At 36.9% G+C, this 15802-nt stretch overlaps 1 protein-coding gene, 1 long non-coding RNA gene and 1 other non-coding gene across 4 annotated transcripts in view; 2 read left to right on the top strand and 1 right to left on the bottom strand.

Moving 5' to 3' along the window:
• Positions 1-14990, bottom strand: part of LOC141419865 (uncharacterized) — a 56776-nt gene extending 41786 nt beyond the window's left edge. The window contains exons 1-2 of the long non-coding RNA XR_012444575.1: positions 14654-14990; positions 7029-7181 (exon numbers count right to left, since the gene is read on the bottom strand). This is a non-coding gene — a long non-coding RNA (uncharacterized lncRNA). The remainder of the gene's footprint in view (positions 1-7028; positions 7182-14653) is intronic.
• Positions 7021-7184, top strand: LOC141419949 (U1 spliceosomal RNA). The gene has a single exon (XR_012444673.1). It is a non-coding gene; the product is annotated as a U1 spliceosomal RNA (small nuclear RNA).
• Tmlhe (trimethyllysine hydroxylase, epsilon) overlaps positions 14368-15802 on the top strand; it is a 74517-nt gene continuing 73082 nt past the window's right edge. For both annotated transcript variants that reach the window (XM_074063862.1, XM_074063861.1), the window contains exon 1: positions 14368-14514. The gene's annotated coding sequence lies outside the window, so the exon portion shown is untranslated. The remainder of the gene's footprint in view (positions 14515-15802) is intronic.

Below are 15802 nucleotides of genomic sequence, written 5' to 3'. Positions count from 1 at the left end.
AGTTCTTGCATGTTCCTTTCACAGGTCTTGAGTTCTTTGACTAACAACTCTTCAGTTTTTCCTTTAATTTCCATTTTATCTTCAAGTTCTGAGATTCTGTTTTCTGCTTATTCTAGTCTGCTGGAGTGGCCTTCCATTGTGTTTTATGTTTCTTTTTTTTTCTTTTATTCATATGTGCATACAATATTTGGGTCATTTCTCCCCCCTTCCCCCACCCCCTTCCTTTGCCCCCAATCCCTCCCTCTCCCTCCCTACCCCCTTGCTACCAGGCAGAAACTATTTTGCCCTTATCTCTAATTTTGTTGAAGAGAGAATATAAGCAATAATAATAGGAAGGACCAAGGGTTTTTGCTAGTTGAGATAAGGATAGCTATACAGGGAGTTGACTTGCATTGATTTCCTGTGCATGTGTGTTACCTTCTAAAGTAATTCTTCTTGAACTAACTTTTTCTCTAGTTCCTGGTCCCCTTCTTCTATTGGCCTCTGTAACTTTAAAGTATCTGCATTAGTTTCTCTGCATTGAGGGCAAGAAATGCTATGTAGTTTTTTGGTGTCTTACCTATCCTCATACTTCCCTTGAGTGCTCTCACTTTATCATATGATCAAAGTCCAATCCCCTTGTTGTGTTTACTCTTGATCCAATGTCTGCATATGAGGGAGAACATACGATTTTTGGTCTTTTGGGCCAGGCTAACCTCGCTCAGGATGATGTTCTCCAGTTCCTTCCACTTACTTGTGAATGATAAGATTTCATTCTTCTTCATGGCTGCATAAAATTCCATTGTGTATAAATACCACATTTTCTTAATCCATTTGTCAGTAGTGGGACATCTTGGCTGTTTCCATGACTTTGCTATTGTAAATAGTGCTGCAATGAACATGGGTGTGCAGGTGCTTCTGGAGTAACCTGAATCACATTCTTTTGGGTATATCCCCAAGAGTGGTTTTGCTGGATCATATGGTAGATCTATGCTTAGGTTTTTAAGAAGCCTCCAAATTTTTTTTCAGAGTGGTTGTACTAGTTTACATTCCCACCAGCAGTGTAAGAGGGTTCCTTTTTCCCCGAATCCTCGCCAACACCTGTTGTTGGTGCTGTTGCTAATGATGGCTATTCTAACAGGGGTGAGGTGGAATCTTAGCGTGGTTTTAATTTGCAATTCCTTTATTGCTAGAGATGGTGAGCATTTTTTCATGTGTTTTTTCGCCATTTGAATTTCTTCTTTTGAGAAAGTTCTGTTTAGTTCACTTGCCCATTTCTTTATTGGTTCATTAATTTTGGGAGAATTTAGTTTTTTGAGTTCCCTATATATTCTGGTTATCAGTCCTTTGTCTGATGTGCAGCTGGCAAATATTTTCTTCCACTTTGTGGGTGTGTTTTGTGTTTCTATTTCATCTTTTTCTGAGGTTTTCCATATCATGGGTCACTTCCTGTTTAATATTATCTATTTTCATCTTTAATTCATTTATCTCTCTATTTATAGTGTTCTCTGTTTCACTTTGGTGTTTATTTAGAGCTCCTACGAGTTCATTTACTTGTTTCTGTGTCTTCTCATATTCTTTATTTTTGGTGTCTTGGAATTTCTTGAGTCCCTCTTGCATGTTTTGGTTTACCAAAACCATGTCCATGAAATTCTCAGTGATTACTTGTAGGATTTCTTCTTAGAGGTTGTTCTTGTGGGCATCATTGGGTTCCTTGGCATCATTTATCTTTGTTTTGTTGGAGTCCAGAACTTGGTATCTGTTTTCTTCATTTCCCTCTGAATCCTGTATTAAATTATTTTTGGGGGGAGAATGGTTTCCATCCGTTTTACGTCTTCCCATAGCTCCACTTGGCACAGTGTAACTATGTTCTTGATAGCCTAGTTGGTGGTTTCAGTCACCTGTTTTCGTTAGCTTGGTTTAATTTTGTTTTGCGGCTGTATTGGGTTTGTAGCTAAGTGTGTGTGTGCTATTTCTGTCACTGGTCTGGGTGTAATTTAGTGTTGATTAATTCACAATGGTAAAACTAACAACAACAAAAAAAACCCCCAAAGAAATCCATGGGTAGAGATGAACAAACAAACAAACACACACAAAAAACCCTCCAGGTTTGGGAACAATAGAATTTCACTCTTACTAGTTCTGGTGTTACTCCTTCAGCATCCAGTCCTGATGTTGGTGTTTAAGCAGAGGCTCTGTCTTAGTCTCACCAGGTGGTTGGGGTGTCTTACCAGTTTTTCTTCTGGTTTTCACAAGCAGCTGCTTAGTCAGCTCCTTCCTCAGTGAGGTGTGGCTTGTCCTGAGGTTCCGGAGATCAGCTCTGTAGCCCACCAGCTGTCCTGCTTTGGAGTTGAGTTTTCACTGTGTTGGTTTACTGGGGGCTTGCTTCTTTGCCTTGCCCCCTTTCTCTGGTTCAAAGTCAGTGATCTGTCAGTTGGCTCCCTGCTCTCAGCGTGTTGTGATGGTTTGCTGATTGTTTTCCAATTTTGCAGTGCCGTTTGACTTTGGGTGTTGCTCACTGGCATGAGATGAGTTTTGTGGTCTGCTACTTGCTCTATTTCAGGCAGTGGCTTATCACCTGCCCACTGTCAGCCCTTCTGCCTTTCTAGCCGTTTGTTTACTGAAGTTTACAAGATCAGTTCCTTGCTCCTCCCTCCTTCTCCAGTGCACTTATAGCACCCCACTCCCTTTGCTGTGTGTTAGTTTTCAGTTCCTTTTTCATTCAGTTTTTTGTTTTGTTTATTTTTTTGCAGGGAGGGGTGTCAGTCTGCTGAGGGGGCTATGCTGGTTTATCCCAGGGGTGGTTGGGGGAATACAGCATGATGCTTGATGCTCATTTGTTGGTCTGCTGAATGTCTCCCAAGCAGGTTTGGAGCTGGCATCTGGTGGTGTGGGAGCCCTCCTGTTTTTTCAGTGTAACATGGCATGTGGCTCCAGCATCTCAGCAAGATTTTTGATTCACGGAGCTCATGCTGTCTGCTTCTGCACACTAGTTGCCATCTTGAGTCCTCTCCTTTTGAAGTTTTGATTATTTCATTCCTTGAGTTCCATGAAACACTTATTTTTTCCCATAATTTTCTCTCTTTTGCTTATTAGTTTCTGGTTTTTGTCATTTTCATCTAGTGAGTCCTACTTAATATCTCTTCACTGAACAATTAATTATACAAGCTACGGAGTTCATGCTGAATCATATTTGAGAGTCAGAAATGTTCATATACTCATTAAGAAATAGTATATTTTCTCAGCTTTTACTAAATCTTTATCCATCAGTAGATGAGGAAAGTTTTGCCTGGCTTAGATAAAAAGTTTCAGCATTATCTGTTTCTTTTTGCTAAATTTAATTTGTCTGAAGTTTTTTTCTGTTAACAGATTGGCATCATAAATAGGATCCAAAGTAGACCTCAAGTGACTACCCCCCAGGACCAAGAAGAGATAGGGCACATTATGCCCTTGGACTTGAGGTGCTCTCTAGTGCTGAAACAGTGGCAACAAAGCAACAATAACCTTACAGAAAACCTGGACTTAGGGCATCTTCTAGTGTTAAAAGAGTGTCAGCAGCCACAGGCTTGGAGAAAATAAGGAACAGACTACTTAGAATTTCTGAAAGAAGAGACACAAACAAAACTACATTATGAAGACTAGAATAAATACTTAATTCTTCAATGTGCCAATGTCATATTAAAAACTTTCAGGGAGCCATGATCTCACTGACAGACAAAATAAGGCTATTGAAATTTGACCATATAGCAACCATATGTACAAACTCTCAGATAATTCAAAATAAGGTCCTAAGAAACTAAAAATAGAACTACTGTATGATCCAGGAATCCCACTACTGGGCATATATCCAAAGGGAATGAAATCAGTATATCAAAAAATTGCTTGACTCCCATGTTTATTGCAGCACTATTCACAATAGCTAAGATAGGGAGTCAACTGAAGTGTCCATCAATGGATGAATGGATAAAGGAAATGTGGTACATACACAAAATGGAATAATATTCAGCCAGAAGAAAGAATTAAATCCTGCCACTTGTAACAACATGGGTGTAACTAAAAGATATTATGTGAAGTGAAATAAGCCAAACACAAAGATGAATGCTACATGGTCTCACTCATTTATGTAATCTAAAGAAGTTGATCTTATAGAAGTTGAGAGTAGAATAGTAGTTGTCAGAGGCTAGGGATAATAGAGAGAGGGAGGGATAAGGAAAGGTTGGTCAATGGGTAGTACATTACAGTTGGATAAGAGAAAGAAGCTCTGGTGTGTGTTTGCTATAGGTTGGCTATACATAATGATAATGTACTGCATATTTCAAACAACTAGAAGAAAAGAGTTTGAGTGTTTTCATTACAAAAATAATAAATATTTGTGGAGACAGATATTTTAATCCTGATAGAATATTGTACAATGTATAAATATATGGAACCAACATATGGTACCCCATAAATATGAACAATTTTTATATGTTAACTAAACTATAAAAGGAAATGTGTTCTTTCAATCTAAAGAATCTTGGAGTTCACTTTCTAGGACCTTGGATAAAGTTTTTGTAAAAAAAAATGCACAGAGCATGTGTATTTTTGAAAAACTGGGCTAACTTTACTAAGAACAACTAAGAATCGTCTTTCTAAAAGATTCTTTATATAAGGTAAACAGGCATGTGTAGATACAATAGCTACAGGAACCAAGAGGAATTCCTCATCCACATTGTAAAACAAAACCAAGAGGTCCCAAACTAAAGAAACTTTATTGCAAACAGCCAGGTCATTGGAAAAGAAATTGTCCATTTTTACACCAGACATCTCATAAACCCACTTCTTTTTGCCTGGACTGTTATTTCTCTATTAGAGGAAGCCCCAAAAAGCTTCACTCCAGGGGTAATAATCAAACAATCCCTCAAACAAAATAAATATTTCTGTGATGGAGATTTAAAATCAAGTCTGAAAGTTTTCCACATCTGAACCTGTCCAATTGACACTTTGACCATTTTCAGAAACACATTTGTAAGACTTAGCCATCTATTTTCTCCATGAAATCTTGTTTTTCCCATGAGAATCTCTTAGTCTACTGTAACCCCTCTTCTCAAACTGCTGACTATATATTCTTCCACCTCATTGTTGTCCTCATGAGTTTTGCTATGCCCCAAAACTTTCTTGGGAAAAAATTAACTGGCTCATTATTCAATCTTAAAACAAACAAACAAAAAAGGTTAAACCTGTCTCTGACTATAAGACAAGATTAGAAATATCCATTCTGAGTTCAAGCATGCACCTAGAACATAGCTAAAATATTAGAATGAAAGCTAAGTTTTTATCTATATCTTTATGTATGTATGCATGATATATGTGCATGATATTTTTCTATTGTAAAAGAGTTTAATTTATTTAAGAAAATAAGTTGTCATATAATTAAGTATTCTCTCAGAAAAATAAGAATTAATGTAAATGCTTTTCAAGTTCACATGACTTGGGTGCTCTCCAGCAGATAAGATTATTTTTATTTGATTAAAAAAGGCATGCCTTCAGAGCTTTCAGCATTAAATATAATATAAATGAACAACTTTCTTATCTAGGTTTACTGATAAAAATAAGCTTATATTATCTCTATATTACAAAATTCGTCAGCAAGAAAAATGACTTATGATGATGGATAATTGTTTAATGTATCATCTTTATAAGCAATCCAAGCACAATTATTTAAAATAAGTGAGTTACATATGTGGAAGTTGGGTTCAAATACAAATATGAGCATTAAAGCATTACCATTAAAAGTAGGACTGTTAGAGAAGACTGGGGGAGGAAGAAAAGAAAGGAATGATAGGGAGTGAATAAAATTGAAACATCACATCTATGTAGGAACAAGACACAATTAAATGCAATGAAAACTATTGAACAATATAGTGTAGGGGAAATGATAAGGAAGAGTAATAGGGGGGATTGGATTGATTAAAGTACAATATATTTACAGGTAAAATACCAAGGAAAAACTCCACTGAACAATGAACAGACACTAAAACAATGAAGGACAGGAATGTAAACAGGTCATGTTAAAAGGAGGGCACAAGTGGGAGGGGAGGGTAAATGAAGAAGGTAAAGAAGGGAGAATATGGTTGAGGTACTTTCTATGCATATATGAATATGGAACATTGAAACCTGTGGAAGTCATTTATAGAAGAGGAATGGTAAAAAAGGAAGATTAATGAAGGGGATGAATCAATCCAAGGTACAATATATGTATATACTAATAGAATAAGTGAGTTAAATAGATGTAAATAAGATAAAATATTTTCCTATGCAGAACATTCCCTTCATATGCCAGAAAGCTTTGATATTCTTATCACTAAGAATGTAAAATTGAAGGGCTGGCTGACTGGCTCAAGTGGCAGAGTGCCTATCTAGCAAGTATGAGGTCCTGAGTTCAAACCCCAATACTGCCAAAAAATGTAAAGTTGAGGCTAGGGAAATTCGTAAAAATATTTTATCAGATCTGGTTTAAAAACCTTGCAGGGTAGAAATAAAATATTATCTCCTATATAGTTTCTTATTGTGGAAAGACTAAAGATATTTGGGATTGTAAATAAACATGCTCTGTGTCACACTCACAACTATATCTTGAGAAAGCAAAGTACTTTGAGAAATTATGATTCATAGATTTGCCAATGTACATATTGCTGTTGTGGCAGCTCATAATGACTTGCTTCTCAGTGTCCATTGGAAATTAAGGTCACTAAGGGTCAAAAACTATAACTAATATATGTAACTAAAATTACTATAGTTACAAAGGGAAATAACTTTACACATAAGTAAAGAAAAATTCTAAGTTATGAGAATCTTTTGTTAAGGGAAAAGTATAATTTTTATCCTAAAGTAGGTCAACTGTTAGTTCTTAAATATGAAGAAAAATATAGGAGAAAAACTGAGTGGATGAGAAAGTTGTACACTATTTGTGGAAAATGAAGCTTGCGAAAGGAATTTTATGTGTGATCAAGCTGGCTAAGGATAGAAGGAGATTATAAGTTTTTCTAAAAGTTGAGCATTATATTTACCTGGCAGGGGAGATACCATGATCACAAAGGTGGTTTTCCCAGGGCAAGGCTTATCCATTGCACTCAGGATGTGCTGACCCCTGCGATTTCCCCAAATGTGGGAAACTCGACTGCATAATTTATGGTAGTGGGAGACTGCATTCGAGCTCTCCCCTAAGAAAAAAACAAATAAAATAAAATAAAAGTTGAGCATTAGTATCAAAAGTACACTGATACAAAACTAGAATTTGGCCATATATGTTAGAACAGCAAGGTTTTCTTGGAGAATCATTCTAGTCTAAATAAGAAATTGCAAAAGATTTTTCTTTGCTTTTTAGGTAACTGGCCTAGAAAACAAATATTGTGTGTTTTACCCAGACAATTTCCTGTGTTTCCTATTTATCGTCTTTATTAGATTTTTGATCACTTAACAAAACTGAATCTCTCTATTGTGAGAACAAAGTTTTTTCTACAACTCTGTATCTTTTTGTATTTACCTTTGAAGTCTTTTAGTTATCACTCTGGTTAAATGAAACACTGTTGTTTGTAGTGACCTGTGATTCTATTTTCATCAAGTGTTTTAAATCTTTGATATTATTTATTAAATTTCCAAAATAAAATTCTAGTTTAGGTCTTTTCATAACCTTGAGTCAACTTTGAGATTCACCAAATGGGCCTTTGGAACATCTCAAAAGGACACATTTCCTTCTAAAAAGGGAGATATTAAACTATTTTGGTTTATTTGATTGTATTAAATTATGTGGAAACGTTGTCAAATAAGTAATGCTAAACCTTCATTGAGTTATATTTGGATGAATATGTTAATGTGTTTCAGAAACTGTATGAAATTCATGGAAATCTAGTAGTACTGGTATAACGCTATCAGTCATAGTTCCAGTTATTATCGTAAAGTGTTGCATTCAACAGAAATAACCAAACTTATTTGTAAATTATTTTTATTACTGTAATGAATTCTCATGAAAGTTTTAACTGTGACCATCTTAAATCTTGTCACACACACACAGATGGTTAATTGTTTACCCTGGTATTTTCCTAAGCAACTATAAGCTTAAAAGTGTTTCATCTTCATGGAGATTCATAGAAAGGACTCTGACAGGTTCAGGTTTCTGACAACTTTAAGATCATACCACTACACTGGAAGAATTCTCAGAATTCTAATGAAGAAACTGATCCATAAAATTGTTACAATATCAATCAAAATGTGAGTTATCTAGATGATTTGGCAGATCTTCAAACTAAGTCAGGTGGTAATAAAACTGTTAAGATATGCAATTTGAATTCCATGATATTTGTGCAAGTTAAATTACCTATGATAGCACATTTAATAAGCAGTGCTACACGCCTGAATTGGTGAAGCAAAATTGTTAAGAGGATGTAAACAGACTAAGCATGGACCCCTGGAAAGCCTGGATAGCCACCTGATTCTTCCTGAGTTCTGCTTTCTGTGACTCATGATGGAAGAGATAAAATTATCCAAATTACAGAAATAATATTGGTGGGATAACTTCTCTAAAATTGCAAAAATGGCTTATAATTAATGTTTAGTTTGTCAAACCCATAATTCTAATAAGACAATGCAAATCTCAGGTTATATGTTTCTGGCACCTGAAGGATTATTTGAATACTTAGATTGAGTTTTCTGGAAATAGCCATTAGAGAAAGACTGCCCTTGACCCCACAGGACCATACCAAATTCTTCTCACCATTCACACTGCATCAAAACATCAGGATTTCAAGTCTTAGATCCATATTTCTCAACTCAGAAAAGCCTCTCCAGATTGCTGGAACTGTATACCTTTTGTGAACCTTTAGATAAAGCTGGACAGGGAAGTTCTTCCCAAGAAGCAGATAGGACCTTTGACATAATTTCCCAAAGATCACAGATCAAGACTTCTGTCATCATGAAAGCCTAATCTTTCTTACTGCTGCTCTAATCCCTTTCCTTTCCATACAATAAAATCCATGGAAGAGTGGAAAGTTATCCTTGATATCCTATACATGACTGTTACCACACCTTTTCAATTAAAAACCTAAATGGGGCCACATATTGAAAATCTATACAATTGATATTTGCAAAAGATTTATTGTGCTTCCAGGCATCATATACTGAAGACCTGGAAACTAACTATGTGGGTATGAGAAATTGCTTGCATGATGTCATTGGATTTAATGCACTAAAGTCCCTTCCACTAAATTTGGCTATTACCCTTTCATTGTGCTGTTAAAAAAAAAAAAGGAACACAATAAATGACAATTCCCACAGGGCCTTGTTCAAGAGATACACCAACTAATCTGGACAAACTAAACTGACCTCCACTCAAATGCCACTAGGTGGCCCTCTTTTCCATCCCCCAATGGACTATGTTGGGTCAGTAGATAATTTGCTTGCTCTGTCTTGCTGTTTGGTCTGTCTCACTTCTGCCCTCCAAATAGCTTTCCTTAAAATTTCTTATATTACCTCCCATAGTCAGAGGCCAAAGCAGTCAATAACCAAAATTAGTACCAAATTTGAAAGAGATGAAGAGTTAGTTTACACTGTGGAAAGGTTGCAGAAGCATTCCTGAGGGATCACTCTTAGTGGTAGGGTGTGTCAGTGTCAGTTGTATGGAATTTGAAGTAAATCCATAAATTGGGAGAAAACCTTGGATTTTGTTCCAATTGGACAAAGGGGTTCAGATAAGTGAAGGCCACTCTTTAAAAGGTGGATGAGAACATTTGTGCTCAACAAAAACAAAAACATTTAATGAAACACCACACAGCTTTAGATCTCTTCTTGCTTAGTGTTATCTTTCCCCTGATTTTACTACTGCAGAGGCATGTTTAAAAGGGTAGCTGATAGGGCTGGAGGTGTGACTCAAGCGGTAGAGCATATGCCTAGCAAGCATGAAACCCTAAGTTTAAAACCCCCAAGACTGCCAAAAAATACTAAAAAGGGACTCAATACTGCTGTCTCTCTAGACACAGCCATCAAATACACTGAATTTCTCAGAGGAAGGGAATATATGATGTGTTTGAACCAGTTAGTTTGTAGGTACCCTGAGTGGTGAATGGCAAGCTGGCTTATGTCAAGGTTTCTGATCTTTGTGTTTCTCTTGTGGGTCTCCAGATTACTATGATTTGTGTTACCAGGGTAACTGCAACTTATCTTGGAAATACAGTAGTCCCTCTTTACCCACAGTTTTGCTTTCTACTTTCAGTCAACTTCAGTCCAGAAATATTAAATACAAAATTTCAGAAACAAAAACCATAAATTTTAAATAGTTTTTATTATAACTCATTATTCTATTTTATTGATAATTATTGTTAATCTCTTACTGTGCATAATTTATAAATTAAACCTGATAATATGTAACTATGTTGTCATGATTAATCTTGGTGGAGAATTAATTGGAATGGAGAAATACAGAGACATGTTTAACCTTGTATCATTATTACATTTGATTTCTATTTTAAATTAAATTTAAATTATATAGGTATACTTGAATCCATTCACCTGAAAAAAGAATTAGGGCCTAAACCTTGTACAAAATCTTATTCAAGATAGATCATGAACTTAAAATGAAAAAAATACTGCCTGCCCACATTGTTGAATCAAGCTCTCTGAACCCTCTTCTGATTCTGATGGCTGCCCAATTCATGAATTGTTCTTTGTTCCAAGAAACTCTCCTAAATTCAACTTATCTAATAATGTTTTTCTTTTAACAGTTTTAAGGGCCATTTTTATTAATAAAAATTCACATTATAATTAATACACAGTTTTAACTTTTTAAGAATACTAAAGGTTATGAAATAGGATTAGAAAGCATTAAAGCTTCAATTAAGATGCTAATAAAACCAAGATGTAGATGTTAGTCAAAGATGATAGCTCCCACACACACATCCTTCAATACAGTAGTTTATGCAAAAGAGGGTGATAATTTGGCCTAGAACAGGAGACCAAATCTTGCCTCCTGTGTGTTTTTGTAAATAAACTTTTATTGGAACACCTTCCCATATATCCATTCATGCATTATTTGAGATTTGTTTCTGATTTTGCTCTATGAAGGAAGAATTTAGCTGCAAAAAGATTGTATGTGTCTTGTAAAGCTTAATATATTTACTTTCTGATCCTGTACAGAAAAAAATTGCCACCCCCTGCCCTAGAGTGTTAGCAGTGAAGGCAGGGACAAATGCAGGAGCACAATATATTTTGGAAGCAGAACAGGTAAACACTTGGTGTGTTCTAGAAACAGAAGAAATGGTGGTGTGGGTAGGACACAAAAGGTCTCAGATACTATTTTTTGTTGTTATTGTTGTTCTATTTTATTTCGTAGCCTATTGTTCCTAGCTTTTTTCATTTGTTTGTTTTGGCTTTGTGGTTTTTTTTGGGGGGGGGAGTTCTGTTTTTATTTTTTGTTGTTTTGTTTCTTTTTTAAAAAAAATTTTTATTTTATTCATACGTGCATACAATGTTTGGGTCATTTCTCCCCCTTCCTTATCCCCCCACCCCCTCCCTTCCCCCCACCCCCTCAATACCCAGCAGAAACTATTTTGCCCTTATCTCTAATTTTGTTGAAGAGAGAGCATAAGCAATAATAGGAAGGACCAAAGGTTTTTGCTAGTTGAGATAAGGATAGCTATACAGGGAGTTGACTCACATTAATTTCCTGTGCATGTGTGTTACCTTCTAGGTTAATTCTTCTTGATCTAACCTTTTCTCTAGTTCCTGGTCCCCTTCTCCTATTGGCCTCAGTTGCTTTAAAGTATCTGCTTTAGTTTCTCTGCATTGATCACATGATAAAAGCGAGAGCACACAAGGGAGATATGAGGATAGGTAAGACACCTAAAAAACTAGATAGCATTTGTTTTGATTCTTTTTTGGTTTTTTGAGACAGGGTCTCCCTGTGTAACCCAGGCTAGTCTCAAATTCATAATACACCTGCTCTAGCCTCTGATTGCAGACATGTACCACTGGACCATCTGTTCCTAGAATTTTTTCAGCTATTAATTCATTTCCACAAATGTTCTTTAACTTCCACTCTTTACCACTATGTGAGCTGTTATGTGCACACACACATACATCATAATAATAAGGGACACCAACAAATAAATTATTACATTACTTAGTTACTAAATGCAATTACTAACTGAAGTTGAGGGACAAAAGGGTAAACATGGTACAAAGAAGATAAAAATTTTGTTCCACCATTCATTTGTTTTTTTTTTTTGAGACAAAGTTCTGCTATGTAGTCTAGGAGTACCTTTAAACTCACAATCCTCCTGCCTCTGGTTCCTGAGTGCTGGAATTTCAGGAGTGTCACCACACCTGGCCCATTTGGTATTTATCTGACATTCCATTCACCTTCCTCAAGTCATACCTGAATCACATTTTTCCTGATTGTTCAAACTTCCTTTTCTTCGGTCACTAAAATGAACTATCATCATAGCAACTAATAGTCACTGATACTTGTTGTGTGCCAGACAAGGCCAGATGCTTTACACACATTGTCTCATCTAATCATTACAATCCTGTGTGATACATGCTATTATTATGCCCACTTGTGAAATAGGAAGTTGAAAGTTAGAGAAGTGAAGTCCTTTCGCAAAAATTTTGTGTGTGCCCCAGAAAGTAGCACTAGGGGCATCTACCTTTTTCTTCCTCCTCTGCTCTGGCTTGCTGCTTTTTAAAATGTATACTTTATTTATTGATATAACTGTTGCTGGATGGTATGGCTCACCAAAGGCAACACTAACACTGTTAATATTAACCAATGTCTAGACCAAAGTTTCATGTCTTGAGCATTAATGTTTGAGCTTGGGGTGTTTTCCTTGAGGATCTTAATATGGTTTATCATAGATGTTAACTACCTATGACCAATGAACATATTTTGTGAAAGATTTCTTTGCAGATTTTACCCATGTTTTTATTATGGCTCTTGCTGTAGTGTCTGGAGCAATATTACCTAAGTTTGAATCTTAGCTTTAAAACTTAACTGCCAGGTGATGATGATGAAATTGTTTAGCCTATCTGTGTCTCAGTTGCCTTATCCTTAAAGATATATATCAAAACATTCAACCCAGTGTTTGGCATATAGTGTAACCTTATAAATGTTCATTACTATACTAAGAGAACTGGCTTCTTTTCTGATTCTTAAACAAGCATTGTCTAAAATCCTCTTGACTCTTTCCATCGGTCAATTTCACATTACTTTTACTGATCTAGTTCACTCTAATTGCACTGTTATGCTCCTTCCTATTATTGAACTTTGGATCATGAGGTTTTCTCTGTCTGGAATGTTCTTCCTTTGTTCATTTTCCTGGCCAACTGTGATTTGTTCTTTAAACATAAAATCATAAAGCCATAGACTATATCTGGTTTTTTATCTTTTTAAAATGAGACCTTAATGAAATGTCTGACATATACTAGGCATTAATTAATGTTTGTTACATGGGTGAATACCAGCCAGACTAAATCTAGACTCTCACCTTATTCAGTCATTCCTGTTAACATTAATTCACATTCTGGCTATAAACTTTTGTCTGTATTCCCTGGTTCTAGGCAAATCTCAACAAATATTCATGAAATATATACTGTGTGCTTAGAAAACAAATATGAAAACTACAAATTTTCTGTTCTCAAGAAGCTGCTTGTTCATTGGAGGACAAAGATATGCAAAAAGAGAAAATATGACCCAGAATAAGTGGGTCATATTACAGTACAAGTGAGGCTTGTACTGGATCCATTGGGCATATTCGACTCATGGAAAAGGAGAATGTAAATTTACCTGGAAAACACAATGAGGGAATCACAGAGGAAGTTATATTCAAATTCAATAAAAAAACGATGAGTACAAATTTTCTATGTAATGTGGATAGAGCATCCTTGGCAGAGAAAGAATTCCAAGGTAAAATTGTGGAGTGGTATTAAAATGCTATTCAAAGCGGAAATGTTTTCTTCTTCAGTTGATCTTGATTCTGACAAACCGTTTCCTTTATACTATTTTGTGATATAAGGTAAAAAAAATAGTGGTTGAATAGTAATGGAAGAATTTTAGTTTTAGCAAACATCAATTAGCCATCATAAATAGAAGCATAGTGGGGAGATTCTAGAGAAACTCTGAAATGGCAAGCAGGAGATCTGCGTTTCACATGCATGGGCCTGTCTTTTCTCCTCCCTGAGCCTATTCCTCTAAATCTGTTCAACGAAAGCGACTGACTAGGGCACTCCAATCCAATCCAATCCAAGGACTGGAGTCTTTAAGGCGTCCAGGCAGCGAGCTGCGCACAATGCGCACAAGACATTCCCTCAGCACAAGCGGAAGAAGAGGGGCGGGGCGTAGCGGCTCGCGGGAGGGTCTGAGCTGGCTGGGGGAGGGAAGCGCTGGGCCGACCTTTCGGAGCGGGGGAGGGGCGTAACAAACCAAAAGGAGGTGCAAGGCTGCATCCTAAGGCCCTCCTCGCATTTCCTCCAGCTCTGAAGAGCTGGGAATCGCGACCCCCAGCACAGGTAGGTGTCGCCCCTCGGGCCGGTCGGGAAAGAGTGTATTTGGGTGGCTGGCATGCCTAGCCGCTTGCTTTAGGGCCTGGCACAGTGGGCGACAGCAGCTCCCACCCATACTTCTGGGTCCCAGGGAGGTAGTACTTACCCTAATCCTGGCGGAGAGGAACAAAGCTGTCGCAAAGCTGTCGTCATGGTTTGTGCCACTTGCGCCACAGGGTCCACCTAGAGATCAGCATGGGACAGTTGAGCTTCAACGCCTGGGAAAAGCTAGAGCAAACTGGGGTTGGGACTGACGCCCAGTGTACATTGTTTAAAACTCTTTCGGACCTTCCAACCCTAGATCTTTCCCTAACTTGGTGTCTAGATTTCAGCGTGCTCAGCCATGGAGTGGAAGGAGGAACTCTGCTTTTGCAAGACATTGCAGCACAGCCTTTTTTCTATCTCATATCTGTTCATGTTCCTTTACCAGGTTTTACCCTTTGTCTGCCCCTCCCGGGCAAGGCTGCCTAGGGAGTGGCAGAATAGGGCATTGGGGAAGTTAGACCAGGAAGCTGATTTTCTGTTCTGAAAACAATGCTGAAGAGCCTTTTAATACTACTACTAGAAACGACATTCATTCAAAGCATTAATTGAATGTCAACTCCAAATAATGCTCTTGTGGATGCTTTACTATTAAGAATTTTAATTAGGTGATTGCCCAAATTGCTATGTGTTGGATGAATATAATACACTTGCTAGCAAAAGTCTCCTGATAATAGAGTTGGGTGATTTGACTGTATAACTAACTACTGAAAGAAAAACTTGACCTCCCATATTTAGAAACATATCCATAACCCACTTTCATATGGTGGCCATTTACATTTGCTTCTAAGGTTGTTGTTGCTCTTGTCAGGACACACTAGCAGAAATTATAAATGGTTGATTTTAGCTGGTTAACTATGAAGACACACATAGAACAACATTGTAATTGTCAGGTTCTGATTTCTCCTCATTAAGGAAATGGTGATAATGATAATGTCAACCATATATTATAGAAAATACATTTCACAACCGTGAGAGGTAAATGTGGCTATTTACCACCATACTTTAAGAAGTTATACTTTGTCTTGTAACCTGTGTGTTCCTCCTAGTTCTTTATTTCTTGGAAGTACAGACTGAGACAAGTCGCTTCCTTGTTTTGATGTCTGTATCAGGAACCACAAGTAGTTCTGTATTTTTGCTTGTCAACTCTGGGAATGGCAGTAAAGTATCCAAACTGATCTCTCAATGTCTATGATGTTTCTGACAGCTGTGT

The sequence above is a fragment of the Castor canadensis genome, chromosome X (genome assembly GCF_047511655.1).
Source record: "Castor canadensis chromosome X, mCasCan1.hap1v2, whole genome shotgun sequence".
NCBI lineage: Eukaryota > Metazoa > Chordata > Mammalia > Rodentia > Castoridae > Castor > Castor canadensis.
Note: the sequence above shows the minus strand (reverse complement) of the source record. Positions and strands in the feature narration are given on the sequence as shown.